Genomic DNA, 20843 nt, shown 5'->3' with positions numbered 1-20843 from the left:
ATCCCCTGCCTCAGATATTTTATGGACTTAACTCTTTCCGAAAATATTGTCTCTCTGAATTTGTTTCACTGGTCTTTTTGTCTCTCTCTTTCCCTTTCTGTTTTTGGAAATTACAAGAAAATGGCCCTCTGAAAACTACAAATCTTTTCCTTAACAGTGATTTGGGCTCAACTCTACTACTTTTGTTCTTTTCCAATGCCAGATCACACAAAGCAATCCTGCAGAACGACACACACCCATATGTTCAGTTGAGTTCTTTACCATTACGCCAAGGATGTGAAGAAAGCTGCTTGAAGAAACAAAAGAACTGGTGGACCAAGGAACTGGTGGACCCAATATAAATTTACATATACCAGGCAACTTCAGAAAAGATCTAATCCTAATGACAGCTCAGGTCAAGAATAAAAAGCAAGTTAAGAATAAAAAAAATATATAGAAGTGATATCAGAAAATCTAGTCCTAGACATATCACAATAAGCACTAAAGTGTGGGAGAGATCCATTTTTGTACCATAAAGTCAAGAAGGGCTTGGAGCAGAGATGGAAATAATGAAACCCTCCAAACTTTGAGTTGACAATGTTGGATAGATGGAACCAGTGTCATGCAGTGATTTGAGTGCTGGGCTATTAATTCTCGAAACCAGGGTGTGAAGAATCCTTGCTCAGCCATGGAAACTCATTGGATGACCTTGGATAAGTCACAGTTTCTCAACGTCAGGTGAAAGCTAATGTACGCCCCCCCCCCCAGCAAATCCCCACCCCATAGAAATACACAACAAATTTGCTTTAGAATCACTATAAGTTGGAGATTACTTGGTTATTCCTTGAAGACACACAACAATTAGATATTCAGGTAAACACACATATACTACAGAAAAGTGTTTGTCTAATATAGGGGTCCTCAAACTTTTAAAGACGAGGGCAGTTCATGATACCCAGACTGTTGGGGGACAGGATGATAGTTTTTTTTAAAAAAAAATACATGAACAAATTCCTATGCACATATCTTATATGTAGTGCCAAAAAAACAACAGCTTTGGAGAGAAGAGAAGGATTTCCCCCTCACCTCTCTGAAACTCCAATTTTTGATCCAACAGCAGCTCTGCAGAAGAGGCCTGCCTCCACTTGCAGACCTTTCTAGTAATTTCTTAGAAAAAAAACCTGAAGTTTGGGGGTGATACCCCTTGGGTTGATCTGAACTTGATCTGGGATGGTTTCTTGCTACCTCTCCAGCAAATTATAGGGGTTTGGGAGGTAGCCTGGCCTCTAACTAAATATAAATGGAAGGCTGGGGGCAATCCCCCTCGGATCAATTTGGGATTGACCCAGGAGGGTATCTCGCTCCTTTCCAATAAAATCGCAATCTGGCCCCTAACTCAAAATGCTGGTTTCTCTTGGGATATAGGCCTGATGAAAGGGCCTTAAAAATCTTTCAGTTTCCCAACACAATGTTATGGTCAACCTTTGGTGGAAGTTGACCATGAAGTCACACTGGAGGACTATATTAATCAGATAGTCTAAGAGAGTCCCAACGAGATCACATTATTCAAGTCTGAAAAAGTTAAAACACACAAACATGAAGAGCCAATTGAATACCAGGAGTACTTCTACTTTGGCAAGTCTTTAAATTTTAATGACAATTTGTTATTATTATTGCTTACTGCCAGGTTAGCTTCATCTAATTATGACACTTTGAATGAGGGACCTTCAAGAGTCCTAGTCATGTCCTGCCTTGAACAAACCTTATCAGCTGAGGAATATGATTCCCTTGACTTAATCATTCTTTCTGAACTTTGGACTAACTTTTTCCTTACTACCTTCCACGCCACCCAGCCTAGTCGCCTTTTCCTATGATGACAGATGCAACAGTGATGTGTGATAGAGCTGCCCAGTAACCTTGCAACGTGTACAAAACACGCCTCCCAATGAATAGTCCAAGATTGATAAGAAAGCAAGGGTAGAGATGATAAACCACAGATTTTAGGAAGTTAAAGAAAAGAGACTTCGTCCGGGAAGAGAAGGAAAAAGGGCAATAATGGTTGAAAAGTTGGATTCAGACCAAACCATTCACAAGAACTCACTTGCACCTGTTCATGCTTTTAACACAAAATACTGTACCTTTACTTACAACAATCAAGAGTCCTGAATTCACTATTATTTAAAAAAATCACCAGAAATGAACCAGAAATCGAACTAAGTTATATAGCATGTAGCTGCAACAATACAGTAGCAAAAACAAAAGGAAGCAAGCTCTAAACCCACGCGTAATTTAGCTCAAATTGTCATTGCTGCTGCACTCATTCCACTTATAATCATGGAGGTGAATCAGAGGCTCCACTTCAACCCATCAGTAAGTACTAAACAGGCGCTTAGGAAGAAAAAAAAAGATCCCACTCTATCAGCCGTGTGACAGTGGACACGTAGATTAAAATGCTTTAAGTAGCATTTAAACTTTCTACAGTAGAAACTTCCTAGAGGCAACATCCTTTGAATTGCAACACCCAGCAACTCCTTTTAGACACATAGAAAACCGGTTGTGGCTACTTGAGATGTAGGAAATGCATTCTTGTACATGAAGAAAAAGAACCACTATTAATATATTTGACATTTTAGGGCTGAGCACTAGTATGAGGCGTCTCAATACTTCAGCCACAGTGATATTTTCTGTCCAAACATGTCTTCTGCACACAAACACAATGCTCTTTGGGCACAGTGACAAAAAGCTACCGTATCCATACTTCCTACCAGGCACATGTCACATAAACCAATCTTAGTTTTCCAAGCTATGGAAATACTGTGGGATATAAAGATACTATTTTCTCATGAAGAACAAGAAGCACTTTAAAATGCTTTACATTTATACAGCATTTTAGTATTATGTATTATATTTATTTATATCCCACTTTTTCGCTCTTAAAAAAGAAGGCATTTTCACGCCTTCAAAGGCCTCTCTGTTTTACCGGAGAGGGGACTGTTTTAGATAGTTGCAGTAAAAACCAATTTATTATGGAAGAAGCTTTGCAAACTACACCCCACTGCATTGGATATAAATATAATTTCAGAAGGAGAGTGGAAAGTTAACCCTCATCTATGGATTAGATATCCATGGTCTCACTTACCCATGTTCTGTACATGGGTACACTAATACAGCATTTTTAAGCATACCAAAGGTCTCTCTTGCCCCATCTACACTGACCATTTAATGCAATTTCTAACCGGTATTGAAGAAAGCGGTTGTGCAGTGTAGATGATTACATAGGAAATCCTGGAACCAGTTTGGCACCAAGATGGTCATTACACAAACCACATAGAACTGATGTACATTAAGGACTTTCTTTTGCCCGCTTTTGTGAGAGCTTCTTGTCTGGCCAACACAATTTGAAGTTAGCTTCAAAGTGCATTAAATGGTCTGCGTAAATGAGGCTTCTGTATTGGGTTTCCAGAGGGGTGGCTGCACTGGACTGCTGCAACAAAAAACACAGACTCCTGTTATCCATTAAGGACTACAGTAGTTTATCAATGAAGAAACTTTGGCAAACTACAGTCTGTTATATCAAGTATTAACACAATTTAAAGCATACACGTAATTTACACATATGTGAGCAGAGTTCACATTTCTGACTGTGAGGGTCAGAGAAAAATTAAATGTAAACTATAGGTCTCAGAGTTACAAACATCCAACTTACAAATGACTCATAGTTAAGAACGGGGTGAGACAGCAGGAAGTGAGAGAAATCTATCCCTAGGAAGGGAAATTCACCCCTGAAAGAGTTATTACCATGGGGCAAAGGTGTCTCCACTGAAGCTTTATCACCAATCCTTGTTTCCACAACAAGCCATTTTTTTCAAAATTCTGAACAGGGCAGACAGCAAAACAAATGCTATGGAGATGTTAACCATTCCTAATGCTATCCAAAGCCATATATGTGTGTGTGTCTGTAGGTGTGTGTGACTGGAATTGAACTTCAAAAATGTACCTGTTCCAACTTACAAACTTAAGTTAAGAACAAGCCTACAGAACCCATCTTGTTCGTAACTTGGAGACTGCCTGTATATTGGAGAGAAAGAGAGAAATTATATTCGACATCCACGGTTTCACTTATTCACACTCCCTGAAGTATTTTGAGCCTCTCTAAACCCTCCAGTGTGATTCCGTGGTATGCTTCACACCCAAGTATAGCCAAAATATAAGGTTTTGTCATTGCCCACAGTTTCAAGGATCCACAGGGGATGTGTGCGTGTTTTGGAATGTATCTGTTCCGAGTTTCCTTCAGGAGAGATAAAGCTGTTGGAAATAGCAACTATCTACAACCCTCCTATACCAGTTATTTGTTATGTATATAATTGTAATTGCTTACTATATTGCATGTATATATTGATATGCAGTTTCCCCTTAACTCTATGTCGTTTGAGGTTGTGGGAGGGACTGCAGACCGCGTGACCACATCTGGGACTATTCAGACTGAGATTCCATTTCAGAAGACAGTACAGTACAGTACAGTGAGTGTTAGATTTTGCATCAGAAGTCAGTACAGTTTGCATCAGAAGCAGTACAGTTTAGAAGTTAGTCAGTATGCTGCAGTGTGTAGTCAGTCTATTGAGTCAATGTTCAGTAATGTTCAGTGTTTCTCAATCTGGGGGTCGGGACCCCTGGAGGGGGTGTTCTGAGGGTGTGTTAGAGGAGTTGCCAAAGACTATCAGAAAACATGATATTTTCTGCTGGTCATGGGGGTTCTGTGTGAGAAGTTTGGCCCCATTCTATCACTGGTGGGGTTCAGAATGCTCTTTGACTGTAGGTAAACTAAAAATCTCAGCAACTACAAGTCCCCAATGTCAAGTCTATTTTCCCTAAATTCGACCAGTGTTCACATTTGGGCATATTGAGTATTTGTGTCAAGTTTGGTCCAGCTCCATCATTGTTTGAGTCCACAGTGCTCTCTGGATGTAGGTGAACTACAGCTCTAAAACTCAAGGTCAATGTCCACCAAACCCTTCCAGCATTTTCTGTTGGTCATGGGAGTTCTGTCTGCCAAGTTTAGTTCAATTCCATCGTTGGTGGAGTTCAGAATGCTCTTTGATTCTAGATGAACTCTAAATTCCAGCAACTACAACTTCCAAATGACAAACTCAATCCGCCCAACTCCATCAGTATTCAAATTTGGGCATATTGGGTATTTGTGCCAAATTTGGTTCAATGAATGAGAATACATCCTGCATATCAATGCATCCTGCATATCTACATTACAATTCATAACAGTAGAAAAATCACAGTTATGAAGTAGCAACAAAAATAATTTTATGGTTGGGGGTCACCAAAACATGAGGAACTGTATTAAGGGGCTGTGGCATTAGGAAGGTTAGAGAATAGATTGTTTAAACCAGGGGTCCTCAAACCTTTTAAACAGAGGGCCAGGTCACAGTCCCTCAGACTGTTGGAGGGCCGGATTATAATTTGAAAAAAATGAATGAATTCCTATGCACACTGCACACATCTTATCTGTAGTGCAAAAAACCACTTTAAAACAATACAATTAAAATGAAGAACAATTTTAACAAATAAAAAATTAGTATTTCAATGAGAAGTGTGGGCCTGCTGTTGGCTGATGAAATAGAATTGTTGTTGTTTGCTTTCAAGTCGCTTCAGACTTAGGCTGACCGTGAGCGAGGGCCTCCAAGGTAAATTACCTTGGAGGGCCGCATAGTTTGAGGACTCCTAGTTTAAACTATCAAACAATAAGAAATGTACCTGTATGTTGAATACATGAAGTCTGTAAGTAAATCAACTATGTTACTTTTAACAAAGACTACCTATTTTTGGTCTCTTGAGAGCATGATTTACAACCAAATATATTTTATGGGAGAGTAGATGTTTCTGGGCAACTGAAATAACACTTCTGAATGTCTGCTATATATTCTGTACATTGGCAAATCTTTGTTCCTAACAGTTCAGCGAGATAACCAGGTATATCAGTCTAACAACTGAGAAGCGTAATTTGCCCTGCATGGATGCTTACAACTAAGGAGAAGATTCACCCAAACCAGTATTAAACTTTTCTCAGGAAGATCATACTTACAAAAGGTTGCTTACTCCAAATAGTGTGAATACCAACTAATCTCCAAAAGGGTCACACTTCCAAAAGGCTATGGTCTCTAAAAAGTCATGCCCCCCCCCAAAAAATGGGGGTATAGATAAAATAATGATACAGGGGTCCTACTGCATTGAACAAGGACTTTCTGAAAACTTCAGTATATCATGGGTGTTGTAGTTTGGCAAGGTCCCCGGGACTCTTTGGCAGAGAAAGCTTTGTAAATCTACAACTCCCACAGCATTGAGCCAGGGCAGTTCCAGTGATGCCAAACTGCAGTCATTCCACAGTGGAGATGTTACCTAAGTGCAGGGCTTAAGACTTGACCTGAACTAAGGACTGTGAACTCCTTCTGAACTGCTGCACTTGGAGAAGGGCGCCAGAGACTGAAGGAGAGTGGGCAGATGTGGAAAGACAGATAGAATAGATAGATACTGTACATACATATATAGGGTGTTTCAAAGTGATGGGCCCAGTTTGTATATGCAAAGAGGCAGAGTGGGCAGATGTGTACAGCATGTGTGTATACATATATAAATAGAACAGATGAGACAGATAGATTAGATAGGGAAGGGAGGAAGGAAGGAAAGAGAGAGGAGAGAGAAAGAGGAAAGGAAGAAGGAAGGAAGGAAAGAGAGAGAGTGAGAAGGAAGAAAAGGAAGAGAGAGAGGGAGAGAAGGAAGGAAAGAAGGAAGGAAAGAGAGAGCGTGAGAAGGAAGGAAAGAAAGAGAGGGGGAAGGAAGGAAGGAGGGAAGGAAGGAGAGAGAGGGGGGAAGGGAAAAAGGAAGGAAGGAAAGAGAGCGAGAAGGAAGGAAAAAGGGAAGGGGAAGGAAAAAGAGAAAGAGAAAGAGGGAAGGGAAGAAGGAAAGAGAGAGGGAGAGAGGAAGGAATGAAGGAAGGAAAGAAGGAAAAAAAGGGAAAGAGAGCGAGAAGGAAAGAAAGAGAGGGAAGGGGAGAGAGAGAGCAAGAGGGAAGGAAGGAAAGGAAGAGGGGGAAAGAAGGAAGGAGAGAGAGAGAGAGAAGGAAGGAAGGAAGGAAGGAAGGAAGGAAAGAGAGAGCAAGCTTCCTTCTTTGGAAGCTTTTAAACAGAGGCTGGATGGCCATCTGTCAGGGGTGATTTGAATGCAATATTCCTGCTTCTTGGCAGGGCGTTGGACTGGATGGCCCATGAGGTCTCTTCCAACTCTTTGATTCTATGAGGGAAGGAAGGAGGGAAAAAGAGAGGGAGGAAAGGAAAGAAAGGGGAGATCACTACAGCTGTCAGGGGTGCATCTGCGTTCTAGACTTAATGCAATTCAATACCACTTGAAGTGCTCAATGCTCTAGGATCCCAGAGTGTACCTTTTGCGCACTCTTTGGCCGAGAAGGCTTGTAAGACGACCACTCCTAGGATGCCATAGTACTGGGGTAATGTCGAACCGCATTAACGCTACAGTGTGGCTGCACTTGAGATGGCGAGGGGAAAGGGAAGGGCTGCCTCGCTTACCGGCTCTCTCTGGCGCCCTCCTGCCTCGCTCGGCTCCTTCTCGTCGGCCTGGCCCTCGCCCGGCTCTGGCGGCGGAGGAGGCGCTCGGTCCGGCTGCAACTCTGGAGCCCAGGAAGGGAGAGTCCGCCCAGTCCCTCCCTCACTGGCTCGCGCGCCTCCTAGCGGTGGAGGACCCGGACTCCCTTCGCCCGGGAGGGAGCGCGCGCGCCAGAGAGAGAGAGGGAGGCACAGAGCAAGAGTCCGGGCGAAACCCCTCGGGCGCGCAGGCGTGCACGCACGCAGCCAGGCCGAAGGAAGCCGCTTCCGCCCACGTGCAGAGTGGGCGACCCCTGGAGTGCAGCTGCGTCACAAAGAGAAGACGCTCCTCGGCTATCCGGCACTTCCTTGGCTCTTGGCCTCGTTTGATTAAAAGTTCTTCGCGGCTTGAGTGGTGTTTTGCTCTAATGGGTAGAAAACTGTATGTCCTTACTGGCAGGGCAGCGGCTGGAGTGCTGGACTTTGGGGGCATCTAGGATCTCCTCCTCCTCCTCCTCCTCCTCCTCCTCCTCCTTGTATTACCCTGCTGTTGTCTCTTGATAGAAAACTGTATGGCCTTACTGCCAGTACAGTGGTTTGAGGACTGGGCTCTGCAGCTATGCTCTTCTTCTTCTATTATTATTATTATTATTATTATTACTATTATTATTACATGCCAGTGCAGTGATTTGAGGGCTGGACTTTGCTTGCATCTATGCTCTTCTTCCTTTTCTTCTTCCTCTTCCATTATTATTATTATTACCATGTCAATGCAGTGATTTGAGAGCTGGGCTTTGCTTGCATCTATGCTCTTCTTCCTTTTCTTCTTCCTCTTCCATTATTATTATTATTATTATTATTATTATTATTACCATGCCAATGCAGTGGTTTGATGGCTGGGCTTTGCTTGCATCTATGCTCTTCTTCCTCTTCTTCTATTATTATTATCACCATGCCAATGCAGTGGTTTTTAGGACTGTGCTATGCTTGCATCTGTGCTTTTCTTCTTCTTCTATTATTATTATTATTATCATTATTATTGCCACCATGCCAATGCAGTGGTTTGAGGACTGGGCTTTGGTTGCATCTATGTTCTTCTTCTATTATTATTTGAAACACAACAAGATGAGTCCACAGCAGACACTATGCTGGCTGTTGAATTGGATCACACACGTCTGACACTTCGCAAGTATCTAGGACTGTGTAATGTATCAGTGAATAATACATGCAGATCCCAGTAAGGTGGCCTTCTGCAGCTGGCAGATGGTAATTTTGTCAGCGTCTTATTATTATTATTATTACCACCATGCCAATGCAGTGGTTTGAGGGCTGGGCTTTGGTTACCACTATGCTCTTTTTCTGTTATTTGAAACACAACAAGGTAAGTCCACAGCAAAAAAGATCACTCTGCTGACTGTTGTATTGGATCACACGTTGGACACTTCCCAAGTGTCTAGGACTGTGTGATGTATCGGCGAATAATGCATGCAGATCCCAGTAAGGTGGTCTTTTGCAGCTGACAGATGGTAATTTTGTCAGCACTGAGTGTGTTTAAGTACAGGCCAAGGTCTTTAGACACTGCACCCAATGTGCCAATCACCACTGGGACCTCCTTTACTGGCTTGTGCCAAAGTCTATGCGGTTCAGTCTTTAAATTCTCATATCATGTCAGCTTTTCCAGTTGTTTCTCTTCAGTCTTGCTGTCGCCTGGGATTGCAACATCGACAATCCATACTTCGTTTTTTAACACAATCATGAGATCAGGAGTATTGTGCTCCAAAGCACTGTCAATCTGAATTCGGAAGTCCCAGAGTAGTTTGACATGTTCATTTTCTGGTTTTTCAGGTTTGTGATCCCAGCAGTTCTTTGTCGCAGGTATTTGTGGCATTATTACCATTCCAGTGCAATGGTTTGAGAGCTGGGCTACAAGGGCACCTATGCTCTTCTTCTATTGTTCTTGTTGTTCTTGTTATTATTGTTACCACCAAGCCATTGCAGTGGTTTGAGGGCTGCGCTTTGGGTGCATCTATGTTCTTTTTTCTTCTCTTTTTCTTTTATTATTACCATGCCAGCACAGTGAGCTGGGCTTTGGGTGCGTCTATGTCCTTTTTACTCTTCTTCTATTTTTATTATTATTGTTATTATTACCATGCTAGTGCAGTGGTTTGAGGGCTGTGGCTTTGGGTGCACTTATGCTCTTCCTCCTCCTTTTATTATTACCATGCCAATGCAGTGGTTTGAGGGCTGCTCTATGGATGCATCTATGCTCTTCTTCCTCCTCTTCTATTATTATTATTATTATTATTATTATTATTATTATTATTATTATTTCCATGTCAGCACAGATGTTTGAGGGCTGGGCTTTGGGTGCATCTATGCTCTTCTTCCTCTTTTCCCTCTTCTTCTTCTTCTGTTGTTGTTGTTGTTGTTACCATGTTGTCTCCTCTTGATAGAAAACGGTATGGCCCTGCTGCCAGCTCAGTGAGTTGACTTGGGTGCATCAACACTGTAGAGTTAAAGCCAACACCACTTTAACTGTCACAGACCATTGCTAGGGAATACTGAGATTTGTAGCCTGGCATGGCATTAGTCCTGTTTGGCAGAGAAGGCTGAAGACCCCAAAATCTACAATCCCCATGATTCCACAGCATTGAGTGATGGCAGATAATAGTGTTTCCAGCTGCAATAATTCAACTGCCGGATGCATCCCGTGACCCAGGAGGGCAGAGTCTAAATCCCTGTGCCCTTGGGTGAGTCACATTCCCTTGAAACAGAAAACCCAGTTTGCCTCAGAGTTGCCATTGCTGGGGAATGCCTTGAAGGCACAGAAAAACAGCAACAAATACCTTCTAGTTCTGTCACCCATGAACATTAGGGGCAGTTATAATAAAAAACATTTGGAATGTGCAACATTGGGATCTTGAAAGATCCTGTCTGAACATGGAAGCTGAACAGGGTCTGTGCTGGTTAGTGCTTGAATAACAAGCTGTCAATGAATACCAAGCACTGTAGGCTATATTTCAAATGAAGGACCTGGCAAAGCCACATTTGAGCATCCCTTGTCTACGAAAAACCAGTGAATTAATGGAGTCACCAAGTTGATTTGAAGGCATGCACACACATGCATGTACACACACAGTGAATTAACAGTTCACCCATAGTTTACACATTTACACTGTTACCAGATTTTAAAAATCTGTTGCCCTTCCAAGGTGGCCAACGTTAACTTTGGATGAGTTCTAAAGTACATATTTATAGAGGCTGATACTGTAGGAGATAAACTTCTGATTAAATATTGATTTTGAGGAGAGAATTTTTCCAACGGACAGAGTTTGCTGCGATTGTGCAAACAACAGAATGAGCCAATTTATTTTACAGTTCGTGCAAAGGGCGGTGGCAGTGTTATGTAGACTATGAAGGCAGTGTGATCTTAAGTAACTAAAAAATCCAGCGCGGCATAGTAGTTTGAGTGTAGGACTAGGACTCAGGAGGCCAGGGTTTAAAATCCCCATCTGGAGATGCAAACCCACTGGATGATCCTGGGCAGGTCACACTGTATCGGCCTCAAGGAGGCAATAGACCATAGACCATAAACTTGAAACGATTTGAAGGCACACAAGACTCATACTACTGAGATATTCCAAATAAGAACCTGAAAATAAGTTGCATGCTAACTTATTTACTTACATACTATATTTATACCCCTCCCTTCTCACTTCAAAGGGGACTCAGAGCAGCTTATAATAATTTATACTAGACCCTGACTTAGTTCTGTCAGTGTTTTTTTAGCTTGGAAAAGAAACGATGCCTCAATACTAGTATATAATTGTTTGAACTGGGAACAAGGCTTATTGTACTTCACACATTTATCCTGTATTACTTTTTTTCAGATAAAGTGGCTTCCAAAGGCTACTTACTATTGGACAGCAAGCCTCTCTTAGAGTCCATTCATACTGTGCAATTGTTGCCCCTTTAAAGACCATGGGTTTGTGCTTGGGGGGAGATATTAGAGCTCCCTGATGGAGAATTCTAACATTTCCAAACAGCCAGTCTCAAGATTCTATAGGAAAAAACCATGCTACATAAAATTTTGTTGCAAGGCTCTGTAGGATCTCTAGGCTGATGAGAGGGAAAAGTGGGGTTTCATGAAGTACAGTATTTAAAATTGTTTGTCAGAGAAAGTGAGATATAGTGCACCAAACATCCTAGCATCCTAAAGAACGAAACCATGGCAATTAAAGTGTATCAAACGCCCCAGGAGACTTTATTGGTGGATACTATAGTGTGTACCCATCATATTGACAGTTTTAGAAAGAGATGGAGAGATCAGCATGGACTTCAGACAGTGAAGACATTTGCCCTTGTGCTTTGCTACAGCTGAATACGCATGCCCAGTGTGGAATGCATCCCAGCACATTAATACAGTGGATGTGGCCCTTAATGAGACATGCTGCATTATCACAGGATGCCTACGGCCTATACCACTGGAGAAATAATACTGTTTAGCATATATTTCACCACCATCTGTAGCAGCCTAAAATGAAAGGACCAAGGCAGTGACATCTCCAGGCCATCCTCTGTTCAGATATCAGCCAGCATGCCAACGTCTTAAATCAAGAAATAGCTTCCTAAGATTTACAGAGACACTCGCATGAACACTCGCAGCAAGTGAGAGTCCAAAAGTGGCAGGCGAAAACCTTGAACCTCTATCAGTGGCTGATACCAGACTTCCTTTTGAGCAACCTGGAAGGTGCTGAAGAGAATATGCTCTGGCACCACAAGATGCAGAACTAACCTTAAGAAATGGGGCTACAAAATGGAGTTCATGACATGCAAGTGCAGAGAAGAGCAAACCACAGACCACCTACTACAATGCAACCTGAGCCCTGCCACATGCACAATGGAGGACCTTCTCACAGCGACACCAGAGGCACTCCAAGTGACTAGCTTCTGATCAAAGGACGTTTAACATAATGCCAAGTTTTTAACATTGTGTTTTAAAATACATTATAACTGTACCCTCAATTCGCTTCTGACACGATAAATAAATAAAATCATCATGGAGAAATGACACTATGTCTGGAATTTGCTGGATCTGGGCATGCAGGCCAAATCTGGCCTTGCCTAAACTGCTCTCTGTTTTAGGAATGCTTATTTTCCTTTGTCCGTTCAGGAGTTGCGTAAATCGAATATTAAATAAAGCAAATATTGCAAAGATGTCATACATCTATAATGTCTCTTGTTCAAAAGAAAGTAGGCCTGGCAGTCTTACCTTGTTTGGAGAACGTGAAAGGGCGTAGCAGTGTTACAGTGTTTGCCCTAATGAATCATTAATGATAGGAAAGTGAAGTAAAAACAACCATCTTTAACCTTCTTCCCAGAACATAACCTTCCCTTTCTTTGAGCATTGGGGAAGGGCTTGGTCATGGTCACTTATTTAACTTCACAGTTGGCAGAACACAGTGAAAAGCAAATAATTTTTTTGTGAGTGTATAAAGTTTGAGAATCAGAAAGTAACATTTAGAAAGTGTGCTTTGCATGTCATAAGAAGGACCCACATTATCAGTATAAATTTGAAATAAGAGTGGCACTTACAAAATGTTCACTATTTGGATATAGGTCATATGTGCCACTGAAATCTTGAGGGTTAGAAATATATAGAACTTGTAACATGTATTTGTTTAACAAGCATAACATTATTATTATTATTATTATTATTATTATTATTTCTTGCATTTTCTCTATTAAAAAGGCTCAGAATGACACACAAGCCCTCACTGTCCTACAACCAAAATTAAGGCATTTCGTAGTAGCAAGGCTGATGGATTTTTGTGTAAAAACGCTATGACCGCTATTGCGCTCACTCCCGAAGCAATGCAGAATCTTGTTGAATGTTTATGACATTTGTGCTCCAAACAATGTCATAGCCCCTGATGCCCTTCCTACAAAAGTGCTATTTATAGTAAAAAAGACTGGCATTTGGCTATATCTATGAATTTAGAGAACTTAGAAAAAAGTATTGGCTCTTTCTACGGGGCTGTGTTGCAAATCTCCAACTGACCAGCTGGCTTTTTTGGAACATGTTTTTGAAATTGGCATAGGATTGGACCCAAGTGCTCAACCAACCAAATCATGATTTTTCACACATTTTTTAATCAGAGGAATTACATCTGGAAATCTTTGTTGGGCATGACATTTTAGATTATTTTCTTAATAGGACATAGCATTATCAAAAATGGGATGGAAGGGGTTTGTTAACTGCTTTTCTCTATTTAACTGTGAAATTCAATAACTGACTTTGAAATTAATAAATAACCACACACAAAAAATGCCAGCACAGCAGCCCTTTTAACATATTTCTTTCAAGTGACTAATTGTGTCCAGTGAACTTAGTGAAGCATAGCCTGCTTTGAATCTGGAGGTGAATCACAAGTATCTCTTTTTGGAACTATAAATAACACACACATCACTTTCCTTATAAGCTGTACACAGAAATTCAGTTGTCAGCATATTTTTAATGCTAGGGCACTCTTTGGCTTATTCTAATTGCCCATATTTTGCATTCCACATATTTTTGTTGCTGGTGTAATGGTTTGAGTGTTGGCCTACAACTCTGAAGACCAGGATTAAAATCCCAATTTAGCCATGAAAATGTGCTAGTCACAAACCCTCCATCCCAGAAAATCTGGTGACTGATTCCCCTTAGGGTTGCTGTAAGTCAGAAATCATAGAATCAAACAGTTGGAAGAGACAGTCCAGTCCTGGCCTTTTCTTACTCAATTGCTGAGTATGTCTGCCCTGTTTGGCATAAGTCTGTTCATGCAAAGCAGATGAACATGGCACTGAACAAAACATGCAGAATAATCACAGGATGTCTCCAACCTACACCTGTTGATAGACTCTATAAGCTAGCTGGCCTTGCCCCCCGATGTGCAATGGGGAGTTGCTGTTAACTGTGAGAGAAATATGGTTGAACAGTGTAAAAGCCATCTGCTGCATGGCTTGTAGGCCTCCTCCCAAAAGACTCAAATCAAAGAAAAGTTTTATGAGAACCACCACTCCTCTTAACTCTCCCCCAGCAACAGCAAGTGTATCCCTCTGGGCACCTAAACCACTAAATCCCAAATGGATGCCCCCCCCCCCCCAATGTGGTTCCTCCAGGGGCAAACCAAGAATGGGGAACTTGGAAGTCCTTGAACAGACTCAGAAGTGTAGCAGGCAGATTGAAAGACAACGTGGAAGGTGGAACTATCTAAAAGTATCCTCAAACTTGTGTGACTGTGGAGCAGAACAAACAACTCCATATCTGTATACTTGGCCACAATGCCCTGCCTCATGTACAAAAGAAAAATAGACAATGAGGTCGCTGTCACCTGGTTTTGGTCAAAAATTATTTAGCCACTTGTGCTCCTATTTTTATCAGTTTTATACTTATGTATGCAATGCTTTTGACACAAAATAAATAAATCTAGTCCAATCCCCTGCCATGCAGGAAAAGCACAAAGTATCCCCCCGACAGATGACCATTCAGCCTCTGTTGAAAAAGCACACAACAACAAACTGTTTAAGCATCTACCAGATTTGATAGACAAAAGAGTGCAGAGCTTTTCTTCTCTGAAGGCTGGACCTAGCCATAGATAGAGAAGTGTTCTTATGTGTTGGGTTATATATGCTGGGAAACACCATCTGAAAGGGGATTGCTATGTGACCGGCACTTTTTTCTGGGATTCTGAGTTGTTCAAACAAGTAACTTTTTATCCTCTAACACAGTGGTTCTCACCCAGAGGTCCTCAGATGTTTTTGGCCTTCAACTCGCAGAAATCCTAACAGGTGGTAAACTGGCTGGGATTTCTGGGAGTTATAGGCCAAAAACATCTGTGAACCCCAGGTTGAGAACCACTGCTCTAAAAGAAGGAACATTAAGAGCCTCTGTTGATTTGCTACAGGCCTCCTGCAAGGGCACTGAGAGGCACCTGTTGTCTCTGGTCCTTGAACCATCAAAGGAGGTTCTTGGCTGAATAGATCTGCCTCCCTAGAAATTATGCTCGACATAATTAGAGTTATGGGATCATAGAACTGGAAGAGATCCAAAGGCCATCTAATCCAGTCACCTGCCATGAAGGATGGTCATCCTACTGTTTAAGAGTAGGAAACTTCACCACACTCTGAGGCAGCATTTTCTACTGTCAAACATTTCTAACCAACCAGAAGTTCTTAATGTGTGTGTGGAAGCTTTTGATATTTAAAAGGCCGTCTTCGGTATCACCAGTTCTCTTGCTTTAAATTATTTCTTATTTATTTCATTATTTAATTTATATTTCAACTTCTTCCCAATATTATACCTAAAGTAGCTTAAGAGGTTTCTCTCTGAATGCCAATATTCTTGACCATGGAAACATATTACACCCTTTGCCTTTCTCCATAATATGTAACCTCTTGTCAATCCATAAATTGCCAACTCTGTCCAGCCATCATCATCATCATTATCATCATCATTAAGAAGAAGAAAAAGAAGATAGACACAGACCTGTGTGTAGTTGATACCAGGTTTTCTAGGAACTGCGTTATGAAGAAGACAGATGCAGGTATGTGGTAGCTGATGGGAGCTTTTCAAGACATTCCTTCTGAAAGAATAAAAAGAAAACTAGTGAGACAGGAAAGCTGAGATATTCAAGTCATTAACTTTGCTTCTATTTACATGGACCAAATCACTGTGTAAACACAATCTTTGTTCCTGAGTCTGGGAGGCAGCCAATGAAAATTTGGCTTGTGTCCAGATTCGGCAAAATTGTCAGAAACAACTTCAAATAGCAATTGTTTCAGAATATAACAATGATTTTTTAAGATGGTAAACTTCTTTCATCTTATAATGACATGTACTAGGCACTACAACAGAATTTAACAAAACAAAAGAGGGAGGACATTTCATGTTTCATAGATAAATGCAACAACAAGTTTTTATCACTGCCATTTGTCTAGATCGAAAAACAAAGAGAATTTTGAACACCAAAAGCTAGGAGTTTGATTACAGAACATTATTTATTAAAATGATAATATATCACTTCTCATTTTAAATATCCAATTGCAGTTTACAATAAATAAAACTAAAGTGATAAGACACTACAAAAATGCCTCTGTATTATAAATTATTAGACTTCATAACAGCACAACTGTCCTGCCTGTTTAACAGCATTGAATGTTTGCTGTGTATGTGTTCTCTGATCCACCCTGAGTCCCCTTCAGGGTGAGAAGGGTGGAATATAAATGCTGTAAACAAACAAACAAACACTATTCTAAACAGATTTGACACCCTTAAGAGCTATCCAAACCTGGAGCTATTACATAGGACCAGGCCCGTAGCCAGAATTTTGTTTGGGGGGGGGGGGGCTGAATTTTTTTCAGGGGGGTTTCGGGGGGACTGAGTTTTTTTGGGGGGGGGGGCTGAGTCTGAGTGAAAGAGGGTCTAGCCTAGCAAACCTTTTGTATCATTACCCCAATACCCCCATGCATATGGGATATATTGAGCATGGTGATCAGATCATGATATGAATAAACATAACAGTTTAAATAATGCACCAGTAAGGCCTTTTCGCGAACCACCATGAGAATTTCAGGGGGGGCTGAAGCCCCTCAAGCCCCCCACCCCCACCCCCGGCTACATGCCTGCATAGGACCCACCAACCATCACTGCATTTCTCACTGGGCAATAATTATTACAACTCTTCAAGATCATATCTGAACATGTGGAAATAGATGTTGGAAACTGATGTTGTACTCCTCCCTAGTCTTAAAATGTGGGATGTGCATATGTTGGACTTCAGTTCCTATCATCCTTCACCATTGGGCTAAACTGATAGGCTCAAATATATGTTAGAGCCAATATGGTTAGAGGTGTGAATGTTCGACCCATTGGGTGATTTGGATGAGTCACTGACTCTCATCCCTAGGAAAAACATGTGATAGGTTCACCTCAGGGTAGCCATAAGTTGGAAATTATTTGAAGGCACACAACAACAACAACCAACACTATAGGAAGAAGTGAAGGTTTGTCACTTCTGATTTTAAAACATGATCAGGTATGCAGCTGACAAGTATATGAGTCCTAAATGCACTAGAAGTCAGTTGGGACTGACTTCTCAGTACATGTGATATGAATGGGACTATCACGCAAAGAACTCTGCGTCACCAAAATTTGTCCAAAAGCTGAAATCCTTGTGAGAAGATTTGCTGCATGGTCTGAAAATAGCATTGTTTAAAGACATCTTCTATATATTTTGCTCCCTTGTCCTTTTCCCTCTCTCCATTTCTTGCCTTAGGATAATGTGGCCTTAAAGCTGTGTGTGACAACCAACCAAATTATATTTAACTCTCCAGGAGGAAAGGAAATAATTTTCAAAAGTGTTTATTTGACCAATAACACCTGTATTGTTTTTATTTTTATCCTTGATGCATTCTGATGAGAGGACGCACTATGACAAGGAGAAGAAATAGCTTCAGGATGCAAACGTAGCGTGTTATGAGCTCTCCATCTGGCTCGATGTGTATGAAATATTTAAGCTAGTGTCATAGGACCCAAGAGCAATAATACATGCACAAAAACATCATATCATTTTCTCTGAACAGCAGAAACACAAATTCATGGTAGGAAGAAGACAATGGCATGAAGTAAAATAGAAGGAAATTCTTTGTGGAGAAATTAAACAGGTTATCAAAGAGGTTGGCTGAGGTGGACCGAGATTCAGTAAAAACCTTGCCATGTGGTTGACCACTTCAGATGGAGCCACTGTTTTGCTTCTTTCTTTCCCCCTTTGTGAGGTTCTGTTTTCAGAGCAGGTGGTTGGGGAAACAAAAAAAGATGGCATGTCAATGCCAGGCAGTTTAGTCTGGTGTAAATATGCCAAGGAGCAGCCCTGGATCCACCCTGTTCGAGTTTAATATGAGTCTATTGTGCAAATAGCTGGAGAATGCATTTGCTGCTGCATCTATTCGTAGCCAGGCATGGAGCTCCATGCAAGCTCCTTGCCATCCTGTGCACCAATGTAACCAGCATGAAGACAAAGGGGTGATCTCCCATTTCTTCCTGGTCATGCAGACACTATATTTTGACATTGGCAGAAGTGCCTATGTGACCAGGAAGAAAGAGGTGAGATTATTTGGTTGTGCCGATGCCTCTGCTGATATCAGAATGTTGCACCTTCCCCATCAGGAAAAAGGAAGGGAGCTCGGAATAGCTGTGATGGCAGCATGGTCATGATGCATCTCCTTTCTCTGCATTGATGGGTGCGATAAAGGGGAGTGGTGTAAGCGTAACCTGAACAGTGGTTCAGAGCGAAGCAAACCAGATCTAGTTGTCAAGACTGCTGCACATCCACAGGATACCCTAAAGTTTCCAGCAAATTCCAGTGTATTCCCTGATGTTGGCCAAAATGGAGAAAAGTCAATTTAAAGCAAAAAAACAAAAGTACGGGCTAATCACTGGAGGTAGCTGTGTGTCATAGGTGAGCCCAGGGTTTTGTTTTGTTTATTTTTGAAAGTGTAGACGGGCCATGAACAAATAACAGTTCTCAGGGTCCTTCTACATTGGACGTTATTCCACTTGGGAAGCAGGGAGGCACCATATTGTGACATTATGTCCCATTGTATTGGAAAGCAAATAATATTGTTTCTCAGATCCCATCACACGTTCTTTCTTTCCTTTTCTTCCAAAATCATCAATTTTCATATTTATCACATGATAAAAAAGGAAAACTTGGGGGGGGGGTGGTAATGGGGGGGATACTGGGCTTTCCCATCCAATCCTACTCTGGAGTAAATCCAAGGTGCTGATCTTAGCTAGACATCACTTTAGGGATATTGAGCTTTTCCCTCCAATCCCACCGCTCTGGAGTAGACTCAGTGCACTGATCTTAACTAGACGCTACTTTGGGGATACTGGTTTTTCCTCCCAATTTCAGTACACTCCATTGTAAATGTCAGAAATTTAAAATCTAGCTGTACCGCAACTTCAAAAGCCAAGAATACTATGAAGGAGAAATGACAGGAAAAACAAAGATATTTTGAAATTTTGGTATTTATAATTTCTACATTATTTTTTAAAAAATTACTATGCCAGGCTCACAAAGCAGGATTTTGAGAGAATAATGTTAATCTTGGTAGGGGACTTCCCACAGGAAAACCTCTTACTCCACATCAACATGGGCAAATTTGACAAATCTCATCCTGTGTGTTTTAGCTGTTTTTTTCCCCAGTTCTATACCAATTCCAGAGCTCAGAAGATGGTCTCTGATCTTCCTCTTCCACCCACTCCCACTTTCTAGGACTTTTGAAACACTTTACTGATGATTTATAATGGGCACAGACAGTAAGCTCCCCTTTGTCATGGGATGCGCTCCATCATACATTATCTTTCTGTTTTCAAAGTGTCTAGAAAGGGGGTAGGGCTGCAAGGGATAACGTACATTGACTATATAATGCAGTTTGAAGCATACTTGAGGCTGCAGTGGTCACAAAATGAACACTAGCATGGATTTAAATACCCAAGGAAGCCGCAAATGCTAGTGTATCCCAGGAACAACAAAAGCCCTTTGAAGAACTGTGTTTGTCCTTGTGTAGGTATGTGTATGTCCATGTCCATCCATATAATGCAAACCATAGTCAATTTTTTCCCCAGCTTCCGTCTTGTTTTTTATTTTTCCCCGCACCAATTAAAACCTTTTTACCATTAAGTTTATGAACCTTATAATGAGATTCGTCTGCACAGTCTGTACTATTAATGCCACAAAATCACTTAAAACTGATGAAAGGCAAACTCTTGCATGCATTTTAAATAGTACGCTGGACAGTGCACTTAATGTTTACAAAATGCAAATAATATTGGTATTAATATTTTCCAAATAAGACTATTTTATTAATGCCAATGAGTACTAACTTATTTCAGAAGTATTTTAGTAGTTTCACAGTATAAAATCTATAATTCATAATGTAAAACACACATCAAAAGCAAGCCAAAGATCCAAAACCATAACGTGCCAATCTTTCAGAGGGTGCTTTCAAACGGACAGTTTCTAGAACTTTGTTGTGTTGTGTGGTTCCAAGTCTTTTCTGATTTATGGTGACCCTAATGTAATTTAGGGTTTTCTTGGCAGAATTTGTTCAGGGGAGAGGGTTGCTTTGCCTTCCTCTAAGGGTGAGAGTACCTGACTTCCCCACAATTACCCAATGAGTTTCCATGGCCAAGCAGATTTGAACCCTGGTTTA

At 41.2% G+C, this 20843-nt stretch overlaps 1 protein-coding gene across 10 annotated transcripts in view; it reads right to left on the bottom strand.

Moving 5' to 3' along the window:
• The window catches only part of FAM3C (FAM3 metabolism regulating signaling molecule C), a 65643-nt gene extending 49410 nt beyond the window's left edge, over positions 1–16233 (bottom strand). For 2 of the 10 annotated variants that reach the window (XM_060777724.2, XM_067469042.1), the window contains exon 1: positions 16114–16233. The gene's annotated coding sequence lies outside the window, so the exon portion shown is untranslated. Of the gene's footprint in view, positions 1–7426; positions 7501–7571; positions 7728–16113 lie in introns of those variants that run through there. The other 8 variants (XM_060777727.2, XM_067469045.1, XM_060777726.2 and 5 more) reach the window with 6 other exon arrangements.
• Between the last annotated feature and the right edge of the window lie 4610 nt (positions 16234–20843).

The sequence above is a fragment of the Anolis sagrei genome, chromosome 5 (assembly GCF_037176765.1).
Source record: "Anolis sagrei isolate rAnoSag1 chromosome 5, rAnoSag1.mat, whole genome shotgun sequence".
In the NCBI taxonomy this organism is placed as follows: Eukaryota; Metazoa; Chordata; class Lepidosauria; order Squamata; family Dactyloidae; genus Anolis; species Anolis sagrei.
The sequence above is the reverse complement of the archived record's forward strand: the minus strand, read 5'-3'. Positions and strand labels throughout refer to the sequence as shown.